Raw genomic sequence first — 12,308 nt, forward strand, 5'->3', positions numbered from 1 at the left:
AGAGAATATCTGTTTGTGAAAACTTTCTCCAACAGTTTCTATTCACAATTCATCTGTACAGTCGTGATATGTATTCTATTGTCTTGCCCTCATTACGTATAAGCTTGTTATGTCATCTTAGTAACATAATTCTCAATATCGGTGAGGCAGTCTCCTGTTTCAAGGAGTTTCCAGGAAAAAAACAAGTATTAGGAAAAAATAGGCTTCAGATTGCTGGATGTATAAAATTATGTATACTTGGTAAGATATAAGTTAATCTTCCAGTGTTCCACTGCTTTTTAAATAATAACAAGAACATAAAAATCTTGATTGTGCAATATATTTCCCTTAATCATTTAAGTATATCAATATAATAATATCTTGGTGCATTCCTGTCTACCACCTTGAACTAAGTTTACTTTTCCATGTAAAATCTCTCTCTATGGTAAAATCAATTTTAAATGTCTCAATGAAAATAAATGTCAGACACAAATGTCTGTGTGATGTCAGGCTGACAGAATAGGAGGTGCATAAGTTGGTCTCTTAGACCTCTCATCTCCACTTGTTTTGGCCAGATAAGGAAGCTTCTATGTTCCTTGATTAGACTCCTGAATACAGTGGGAGTTATTTTTTTGTATAAAATTGTTGTATAAATTAAGGTCAGCTTCAGTCATACTCCCCCAGTTTCCTCTCTCCATATGACTGTATGGGAACTGCCCCATAGTTTCAAGTTTTGCTTAGAATACTTCTCATTTTTGACCTGCTTATAATTGTGATTTGCTCATGCACTTTCATTCTTGTCCCAACCTTGCCTTCAACTAGCATAATATTTCTTATGACCTGGTGTTTGCCTTACAATGTCTTCACAGTGACTGCACTTTAATCTTAATTTCTCAGATTAAAGCTGTAAAAATCTTCCAATATCCTCTTAAAAGCTCTCCAATTCCTTGATCACTTTGGTAGTTCTGCTCTGCATTTGCTTCTGATTGAATTACTCTTATTTGAACATGAGTAATCAGATTTGTATGGATGCCTCAGGTAAGGTCTGATCAGTTTCTTGTATTATACTTATCTTTCTGTTTGATAAGTACCTTGCTAAACACACAGAGAGATTGTCATTTTTAGCTTCACACACTCTGGGCTTTCAAGCACAGGATGGATTTGATTTTTATGGGTTGAGTGTAGGTGTTTTGACTAATTGGATCATCAAAAATGGTCTGGTTAAAAAAGGTATTTGCTTGATATTATTTGTTATCATGCATGAGGTGGTGAGTAGAGGCAATATTCTGATTAAATTTTTTATGTTGCCAGTTTGGAAGTAAATATGAAATGATAGTTGAGAAGACAGGAGTTCCTTAATTGCCAATAGGTCGTCATGATCTTTCTCACAATGAGAACGGCAGATATTGCACAAACTTGTGATGATCGTAGCGACAAACTAGCAGACAGACCATAGAACACACTGAACATTTTAGAGGAGTTGGAAAAGCATGATTTTGGTATTTTTAAATATACAACTAATGACTTCTGATCTCTGGTAGCTGGCAAAGTTTCCCTTCCTAAATTTTACACAGCCTCAAATGTTTCTTTAGCTTTGGCCTGGACTGTCATGCTCTGCTCATTCTTCTTCTCTTTCAAGAAGAGAAAACTAAAATATTGAAATATTGCTCACTCAGGTTATATAGGAAAATGTGTAGTATATCTGAGAAAAAATTAGTATGAAGAAATAGAAAGTTTTATCTTTAATTTCAGATGGCCTTTGCACTTGAGAGTTTTCTGGCATTGTTTGTACAATATTGACTTTTATGGTCTTATAACAAATGGCAAGACATTTGTTGCATACTTTATAGTAAAAGTAAACACACTAAAAATAAAATCCATCAATCTTTCATTATTACCTGCACAAGAAAATTAAAATATCAATCTCAATGTGGAAGATGTATTAGAGTTTTAAAGTTGCTGCCTACTCCCAAAGGATTTTCATAGCTTTGCAATCCAATACAATTTTGCACATCCTTAGAGATGGACAAACACCATTGGATAAATACTTGTGGAACAAGAGAGCTGTAACTTTGAGAAGTTATGTGATCCAAGTGTTTTATCTGGAAAATATTGCAATGATTTATGAATGTACAGATACAGAAACAGACACACAACAGGGAAGAGATTTCCTCTTATCCTTGGATTCTATGAAAATATAAGTCTCTACATTCTCAGCTAACGATAATAAACATAACAGCTTTCTTTCTGTAAGCTAGTAAGGCTGTAGGTTTTTTTTGTTTGTTTTTAAAGAAAAAAATCTCAAGTAGGCCCAACAAAGACAGACTAAACAAAAAAGTTTCCAGCAGATAAATAGTGGGCCACATTTGATGCTACAGTATGTATGTTTCTGTACTGTGTAGATTCTTGAAGGCTGCGTTTGGCACCTCGAAGTCCAAACATGCCTTGATTGTCAGGTATTCCACAACCTTCTACTTTGTATGTTTTGGTTGCTGGGAGTGAACTCTTCCTTCCCCTACATAAACCAAATGAAATACATTATTTTTTTATAAAATAATTTTTAAAAAGGATATAAATAACCATTGTTAAGTAACTTGCAGACTAAAGCTTTCAGGGTTAGTTGTGTGTCTGTGTGGATGCACGTATGTGCATACTTGTTGATGACAAAAATTTTCGTGTTACCCTTCTAGTAGTAGATTCTGATAATAATTTTTTGGAACTCTGGGATAGGGAAAAATGTCCTTATTTCATTTTGGGGGTAATAAAGGTGAAAATTCTCTGCATTTTTTTTTTTTTTTTCCTTGACACCTCCCCCACCAAATAGATTAATAGTAAGCTTAGATTGTTGTATTGGGTGAGATTTGTTCTCTGACACACCAGCTACTGGAAGAGGTTTTGCAAAAAACCCGAGATCATTTATTAAGAAACAAATTAAAACTGGAGGCATTCAAACTAAATATTTCCTGGTTTGATCTAATGTGTATATGTATCTATAATATATACATACACTAGATAAATAAAGTAGGCTAAAAATTGAGTGTTCATAGAAGTCTTTATTAAATACAATAAAAAACTATTGTATAGAGTCAAAATTAATTTAGCGATAGTGCCAATAGAGAGTAGTTGTTAAATTATATTTCCTGTGGGAGGCATTCCTTTTACATATTATTTTTCTTATTAAGTGCTTTCACCTTATCTGTATAATACCAAGGACTTCTTAAGTATCAGAACTTCAATACAGAATTATTTTTTATTATTTCTATAGAAACCACGGCCCTAGCTGTGGACCAATTCTCTGTATTACATTAGATACTACCATTTTGTCTGTGAGTGCATGATCTGTGTTCCACAACCATATAACCAAAGTCACAAGTACATTTGAAGCTCAGGATCATAACAATTAGGAAAAAAGTTAGAATCAGATTAGCTAGCACTAGCTACCATTGGTTTTAAAGGGGGTTGTTTGCCAGCAGACTTCTTGAACATGGAAACATAGACTGATTTAAATTGGAAAGGGTCTCTGGTGTTTGTTTGATTAGCACTCACTCATCCCTACAAAAGAAGGGCCAAATTATATAAGACTGCGTAGGGCCTTGTCCTGTCATGGTTTGAATACTTCCAAGGACAGATTTCAGAGTCTTTCTGGGCAACTTATTTCAATCCATGGCTGCCTTCAAGCTGGAAAAAAAATGAACAAACATTCTAAATTCTACATGCAATTTCCTTTGTTGCAACTTACATCCATTGCCTCCCATTGTGTCACCATGCACCTTGGAGAAAAGTCTTCTCTATGCTCTCACATTAGGTATATGGAAACAGGATTAAGGTTCCCTCTTTCCAAACCAGTCATCCAAGGGTGCTTAAAGAACTGGCTGATAACGTAACGAGGCTTGTCTCCATGATTTTTCAATGCTCCTGGGAATCTGGAGAAGTCCCAGTTGACTGGAAGCTGCCAAATGTTGCCCCAGTCTATTATTTAAGAATACCAGTAGGGATGACCTCGGCCTGTCAACCTCACTTCGGTTTCTGGCAAAATTATGGAGAAGATTGTTGTGGGAGTTATTGAAAAACATCTGATTGACAACACAGTCACTGGTCGCAGCCAGCACTGGTTCATGAGGGGAAAGTCCTGCTTAACAAGGTTACCCAACCAGTTAACCAAGGGAAGCCTGTCGATGTGATATTTTTGGATTTCACTAAAGCCTTCAATACTGTATCTCATAGTATCCTCCTGGACAAGAATATACGCATAATGCAGTGAGTGAGCAATTGGTTGATGGGCCGTGCTCAAAAGGTTCTAGTAAACGCAGTTATGTGGAGATGGTGACCAGTCACTAGCAGGTTCTGCAGGGATCCATTTTAGGGCCAGCCCTCTTCAATGTCTTCATAAATGACTTAGACTCAGGACTTGAGGGAATACTAAGTAGGTTCACTAATGACACAAAATTGGGAGGAGGTCCTGCAGAGGGATCTGGACAAACTGAAGAACTGAGCAATCACCAACCGCATAAAGTTCAACAAGGGCAAGTGCCAGATTTTGCACCTGGGACATGGCAACCCTGGCTGTACATACTGTGGGATGAGAGGCTGGAAAGCAGCTCCACAGAGAGGGATCTGGAGATTCTGGTGGATGTCAAGTTGATCATGAGCCAACAGTGTGCCCTGGCAGCCAGGAGGGACAACCGTGTCCTGGGGTGCATCAAGCACAGCATTGCCAGCTGAGCGAGAGAGATGATTGTCCCTCTCTGCTCTGCACTGGTGCAGCCTCACCTGCAGCACTGTGTGCAGTTCTGAGCGCCACAGGATAAAAAAGATATAAAGCTATTGGAGGGTGTCCAGAAGAGGGCTATAAAGTTGGTGAAGGGTTTGGAGAGGAAGCCGTATGAGGAGTGGCTGAGTAACTTGGTTTGTTCAGCCTGGAGGAGACTAAGGGGAGACCTCATCATGTTCCACAGCTTCCTCACAAGGGGAGGAGGAAGAGTAGAAGCCGAACTCTTTAGCGATCAATGCCAGAAGCCAAGAGAATGGCAGGAAGATGTCCCAGGGGAGGTTTAGGTCAGACATTAGGAAAAAGTTCTTCAGTCAGAATGTGGTGGAGCACTGGAGCAGGCTTCCCAGGGAGGCAGTCATGGTTCCAAGCTTGACAGTATTCAAGAAGAGACTGGACAATGCCCTCAGACACATGGTGTGAACTGTGGGGCTGTCATATGCAAGGATAGCAGTTAGACTTGATGATCCTTGTGGGTCCCTTCCAACTCAGAACATTCTGTTATTTTCTCCGGGCTGAACAAATGCAGCTCTCTCATCCTCCCATCACAGGACAAGTGCCCCAGAAGACAAGTGCCTCAGTGGCCCTCCACTGAATTTAATGTCTTATGTTATTGTCCTCCTTGTAGTGGAAAGCCCCAAATGGGACACAGTGCTCCAGCTGTGGACTCACAAACACAATATAGAGGTGAGGAATAATTTACGTTGGTCTGCTGGCTGCTGTTTTACTCTTCTACAGCTTGGGGTACAGTTGTGCATCTTTGCTGCCAAAGCACATTGCCAGGTCCCTTTCTGCCAAACTGCTTCCCAGCCAGCTGGCACCACATTGTACAGTTGCATAGTTTTACACTGTCTGGGGGGCAAAACTTTACATTTGCCTTTGTTGAATTTCATTATATTTGTGTCATGATATTTCAAAGGGATCTCATCAGTCTGGAGAATGGCAGTTCTGACCTTCAATGTATGGCCCCTCCCTGGTTTGGTGTCATCCTGAGCTCTGAGATAATTCATTCCAGCTCCCATTCCAATAAAAGGTATTAAAGAATATCATCTCTGTTATCAACCCTCGAGTAATCAACTAGCAACCAGTTTCCAGTTGAGCTCTTTACTGGTGGTCACAACACTCTGAATCTTGCATTCCAGCCAATTTCCACCCTATCTTACCTTATCCATTTCATGCTCCACTGTCTCTCTTACAAGGCTACTGTGGAGAGCCTTGTCAAAAGCTTCGCTGAAGGCAAAGTAAACATCATCCACTGCTGTTCCCTAGTCCTTTAAGCCGGTCATCTCTTCACAGAAGGCAATCAGATTGGTCAGGCATGATTAACCCTCAGTGACTTCATGTTGACTCTTCCAGCCTCCTGTTGAACTGGAAGTTAAAATCTGGAAAAGATGCTCAGTTTGCTGGAGGCCCATCACTGTTGAAGTACAAACGGGGTCATTACTGAGCCCAGTACTTTTTAACATATTCATTAATGACATGGGCAACAAAGCACATGCTCAGTATGTTTGCAAGTGATACAAAACTCGGAGGAATGGCTGATATACCAGATGGTTTGTCTACCATTCAAAGGAGTCTTGACAGGATGAAAAAGTAGGCAAACAGAAATCTTATAGTGCTCAACAAAGAGAAATCCCAAGTCTTACACCTGGGAGAAAATAACCCCAGACACAAGTAATGGATGGGGGCTGACCATCTGGAAAGCAGCTCTGCAGAGAAGAACCCAGGATCCTAGAGGACAACTTGTTGATCACAGGTCAGCAATATGCCCTTATGGCAAAGAAGACCATGGGTTGCTTTAGACAGAGTGCTGCAAGCAGGTTGAGGGAGATGAATGTTCACTTCTGCTCAGCACTAGTGAGACCACACCTGGAGTGGTGTGTCCAGTTCTGAGCTCCCCAGTACAAGAGAGAGGCAAGCACATACTGAAGTGAGTCCAGCAAAAGGCCACAAAGGTGGTTAAGATTTTAGCACATTCGACCTGAAAAGAAACAGAGATCTGGGACTGTTTGGCCTGGAGAAGAGACTGCTCAGGGGAATCATACTGAAGTGTGTAAATTCCCTTGTGAGAAGGGGTAAAGATCTTGCAGCTGGACTTTTCCCAGTGGTGGCCACTGGCAGGCCAAGAGGCTATGGAGATGAAGAGGAATGTAGAAAATTCCATTTAAACATAAGAAAAAGGGGGTTTTATGTCTATCTATATATATACACATATATTTTTTCGTTTCTTCTGTGAGGTTCATTAAACACTGCAGAAGGTTTCCCAGAAAGCCTATGGAGTTTCCATTTTTGGAGATGCTCAAAACTGAAACAGAGATAGTCTGGGCAACCTGCTGTAGCTTCTTCATCTCTTTCACTTTCCAAAAAGTGTCCTATCCATGAAAGCAAATTTGTCAGCCATGTTGGTCCTAAGAATAAAGAAAAATTCTTCAAAGGGTAGGACTGTGCAGTTTCTGTCCTGTAACAAATGACCTATATGCATCTACAGTGTTCCATAATAATATGAAAAGCAGCATTAGTAGATCAATTAACTACTCATTCTATATAGCTCCTGGAAATAGAAAGGACAAAGTTGTTTAATAAGTTGACAGTGAAATATTACATGCTTTTAAATTTATTCACCATTTGGAATTATTTAAAAAAAGGAAGGTTGAAATGTTCTGTAATGGAACTTAATGTAAGACATTAGAAACTTAAATAAAATATATTGATTTTGTAGTCTTTTTTCTAGGTAGAAATGGCAAGTACAGTTCTACAGAATTCTTTAGAACTAGCTTTTCAAAGCAAATTTCATTACTTTCACCTTAGAAAAAAATATATATTATTTCCAAAAGAGATTTATTGAAGAAAATGCTTATACACGTATATACATATATGTATCTTACTAAGTCCATCTTTTGTTCAGTACAACACTTTTATTTTGGTAGATTGGGAGGCTATTAATTTTCTTTTTCCCCTGAGTTCCTTTTCAAATGAAGCTGCTTTTCTGAGTTGGAGCAGAGACTTCCATTTCAGTGTCATTCTCACAAGAAATTCCAATGTTTTTTCCTCTCCTATTTGTAAGCATATTTTGTTCTGTTTTCATAACAAGTACAGTTATTATCTTCCTCAAAAATTTTTTTCTTCTTCTCTGACTCCAGAAATACAGTCGTATGTATGTCATCTATTTGTGCATGAAACCGCAAAGTACACTATTTACTGTAGCCATGTGGACAGGGTATCATGGGCCGTGCATCACACCTATTAAACATCTTTACATCTGCCCTGAAATTTTTTGTAACCCAAATTTTCTCCACAGAGCTGCTGAAATTCCTGCCAGTGTTGTAATTCCAAAGCTATCAACCATATCAAGGGACTCTGACTTCTTGCTAACTTAAACTCTTTCGTTTTTGTGTGGTTTTGCCTGTGGCCACCAGTATAAGAAGGTACTGTTAGGAAACACTAGGGGGACTGTAATAGAAGGCCCACGGAACAGCAAAAAAGTAGGCAAGTTTACAATTATTAACACATTTGGCTGAATTTAGGTACAACCCAGAAAACTTCTCCAATCATTTCAGAAAGAACAGGAAAAAGAACAAATAACATGCATCCTTTTAAAGTCCTGTAAAGCTGTAGAATAAGTGAAGGGAAAACATGTACCTTGCTCCTTCCTTTCCTCCTTCCCCTTCCTGCTTTTCTTAATTTGAATTAAGCTGTTTTTTGAATTGTTACTCTCTAGTTCCAACTACCATGTGTGTCACTGGCCTGTAAAAGCTGACCAACTGATTCACAGAAGGGTGAAATTGTTATCTTTAATTGACCTAAGCAGTGTGAGCTTTTTGCTATTAAGGCCTCCAGGCAATCTTTGCAATCTAGTCGATGCTCATGATATCTGAAGGAAAAAATATCCAGTATGTTCTCCTGAAATCATTGTCAGATTAAAACTGAATAGCACTCTCAACAAAGTTTGTGAAGGTAATTTTCATAGTTTTGTAATTAATTTCAAATCTAGATGCCTTATTCTTGCAAAGAAATAATAGGAGTTGGGCTGAAAGAGATCTCAAAACCTTCCAAGTTTATTAGAAAGTATCTTTTTTAACTTGACCTTTCAAACCAAAGTACAAAAAATGCCATACTGAAACAAGACATTGCATTTCCAGGAGCTGTCATTATGGGTTTGAAGTAAACATGGGAAAAACGTATAGGCACTGCTTGTTGCATATTTAAAGACTCCTGCATTCTAGTGTGATGACTGCAGTAAGAAAACTTAGGTGGAATAAAATAGTCATTCAAAAGTTTATTCAGTTCAATGACATTTATATTTTGTTCTTTGGTTTGTTTTTTTTCTTTTCATTATCACCCACTGCTGTCTAATTTTACGTGATTTCTCTGTTACAATATATCAGAAAGGGGTAGGTGATGAAATCTAGTATATACAACAAAAAGAAGGAAACTGTTCATAAGTGAAAGCAAAGGATGACTACATCCAAGGTGCTATGAATATGCTTTCAATTAGCCTGTGTTGCAAATAAATATGGAGTTTAGATCCAGAAAGAATATTGAAAAGGCTGTGTAAATAAATAATCTGCTACAGGCCATCTGAGAATGAGTAATTTGTTAAATATGAGTTTATTTAACAACCTTTAGTTGATTATTCATATATCGTCAAAAAATTGTGCCATTTCTCTATTGCATTCCACAGTACTGCTGTGGTTTAGCCTTTTGTCACTGTCTGATAATGAACTTTAGTGTTATGTTTTAGCATATAGGTTATGAACTTTTGAGTGTTTTTCTAAAAAAAAAAAAAAAATCAAACCAAGAAACTACATAACATTTACATAGTTACATAGTTTAGGTAGTGAGTTAAAACATTTCGCATGTTTTTATTAGGGATTTTGAACATGTGCATGCATCAAATAGTGCAACTGTTTAAGAAGATGCAGGTAATATATGAAGAAGACCCATCTTTTAGCTTTAATTTAACGAATAAATCTTACTGTAGAGTGCTGTAGAGATTGGTCTGTACGAGGAAGTGAAGTCCACACAGGTTCTTATTTCTATTGTAATGGTAAAGATAGACTTTTGAGGAGGAAATCTTAGGAGATGGGTCTGCTTGTCTATACCATTGTAAATATTTTTGCTCTTAAAACACTAACAAGATTCCTTTCCAAACACTGTAGTATTCTGTTTTTTTTAAAAACGTGAGAAGGATTTGAGTGAAGAAACATGAGATAAAGCATGCTGCGAACACCCTAATAGGTTAGGTCAGTATAAATCATTATGTTCAGTGCTTCTGTGTAGTATAGTCTATATTTGTTCTCAATGCACAGTGAACATCAAATTATTTCTTGAATCAAGCATCTTGATAATAAAAGATGCTGTGACACTAGTGATTCTACTACCCTCCTCCAGAAAGAGACTGCACATTCCCAATCTTATTAACAGGACACCTCAGTAACACTACAGAAAAATATGAATCTTTTACTGAAAACTTGGCAAAAAATTTAAAGCTCGATGGACATATATATATCTTTTGCATATGATGGCTTTAGTCAGCTATAACTCTCATAACCCAAAGATTAAACTATTTTGGTTACTGTTATGAAACTTCAATGGATAATTCATTTTAGATCCAGACTAGAATCAGTAAAGTCTGCACAGAATAAATTTTGCAGCTACCTTAATATACTTCAATCAAAGTTCTAGAAAAGTACATAAATAATAAACTTGAATGCTTGATCTTGACAAGTGGTGAAATCCTTTGAACTATTACATGTATTATTGAACATGACTGTCATTCTCTGATCATTCATCTTTTACTGTTTTTTAGGAGGTTGTGGTAAAATGTGTGCCAGTTTTAGGATGCCAAGACCCAATTTTTCTGGAGTTCTTAACAGATGTAGTGATAAGAAGAGGCAGAAAACCATCATATTGTTGGAGACCTTTTTACACAGAAGACTGATTCATTGCAGTATAATTTCAGCAGTTATCCAATGCCAGTTGTCATGTGTAGGGCAGATAGAGACTTTGACGTGTTTTCCTTGAGAAGGCAGTTTATGAGAAATCATAGCATCTTTGAACAGTGTTTGGTTTTGTTGGTTGGTTGGTTGGTTTTGTTTGTTTGTTTGTTTGTTTTGTTGTTGTTGATTTTGTTTGGGTTTTTGTTGTTTTTATTTGTTTGTTTTTTGTTTGCTTTGGTGTTTGTTTGGGTTTTTTTTTTGATAGAACACCCAATCATAAAAAATAAATGCCAATTTTTGCATTGCATAGTTGTTGCACCAGAGCATATGATGAAACCACTTCATATTACAGTGTTTTGTAGAAATGCTTTGGTTGGAAAATAACAGAAAAGAAAGATTCTTGTTTCAAATGCAGGTATTCTCCTGTGTCAAAGCATGTAACAAATTTTTATTTGTTTGACTTGTCTTGCAAAACTACTTGTATTAACCTATCATTACTAAAGCAGCAAAAAGGAGAAAATTTGCCAAAAGAGATGTAGCATTTTTGATAGTTCTATAAAACATATAACAATGTATGCCTTAGCATATAGTGGACCACTGTTTACAATTTTTTCAAATGTAAATTAGTATCTTAGTTGTATTCCAGTTATTCCAAGGATATAAAATCACTTTCTTATTTTATTTTGTATATTCTCATTCTCCTACATGTGGATCAAACACTGACTTTCTCACCAATGTGATTGAGCCCACTCATATAGATGTGCTATTCTATTAAGTCTGCTGAAACAACACAAAATAATTCAGTTATCATATCGTTTGTTTCTAGCTTTGGTAGCTACTTGCTCAACAACCTTAAGTAGTTCCTGTAATGCACAGAAATCCTAGCTCTCTGATCTGCAAGACTGGTAGAAAATTCATCTAACTTTATCATTCATTAGAGTATGATGTGGATTTTGTTACCTTGTTAGTATTTATAGTAGATTTTAGGATTTTTCTTATAAAAGGATGTTGTAAGTGAAAGTGTTCTCTCTTTTAATTTTTTTTAGCTTTATGTTTTTAGGGCCATTTTGAAATTTTCCTGTATAATTTGCATTGTAACTTAAGTGGAATCATGAACATTTAAATGCCGGTATGACTAACTGTTTGAGTAATGAATTGAGAGTGTGCATTCAATAATTTGACTTACATGGTATAATGGGGCCTAATTAGCGTAGATATATTGATATAATGCTCTACAACACTCTGAGGATGTGCATGTATTGAGTGATTAATCCTGTCAACATGCAGATTGGTGAGGTTAGTATGGTTATGTCGATTGTGCAGATGGGTAGATTGAGGAAAGAGAGAAGTGTGGCACAAAAGAACTTGTCCATGAGACATGGGGTTTCTGTAACAATACCTGAATTGCATGTGAGCTTTTCAGACCACCATTTCTCTGATGAACACATTTATCTTTTGTGCTCTTTTCATGACATACTTCAGCTTCCTGCACTTATTCGTTCTGCTTTAAACAAAATTAAACTATTTTAATTTGTACTACTTCATTGAAAGGAATGACTTGCCATTAGTAGTTTTCAGATGAGATTAAGAACACAAAGAGTTGCATTTTTGTCCTCACCAAC

General features: G+C 37.0%; 1 protein-coding gene across 1 annotated transcript in view; it reads left to right on the plus strand.

Annotated features, from left to right (window-relative positions):
• CSMD1 (CUB and Sushi multiple domains 1) overlaps nt 1–12,308 on the plus strand; it is a gene marked incomplete at both ends in the record, with an annotated part of 1,064,284 nt that overhangs the window by 524,741 nt on the left and 527,235 nt on the right. The gene's annotated exons all lie outside the window — the stretch shown is intronic.

This window comes from Streptopelia decaocto, assembly GCF_964273445.1.
Source record: "Streptopelia decaocto genome assembly, chromosome: 3".
Lineage (NCBI taxonomy): Eukaryota > Metazoa > Chordata > Aves > Columbiformes > Columbidae > Streptopelia > Streptopelia decaocto.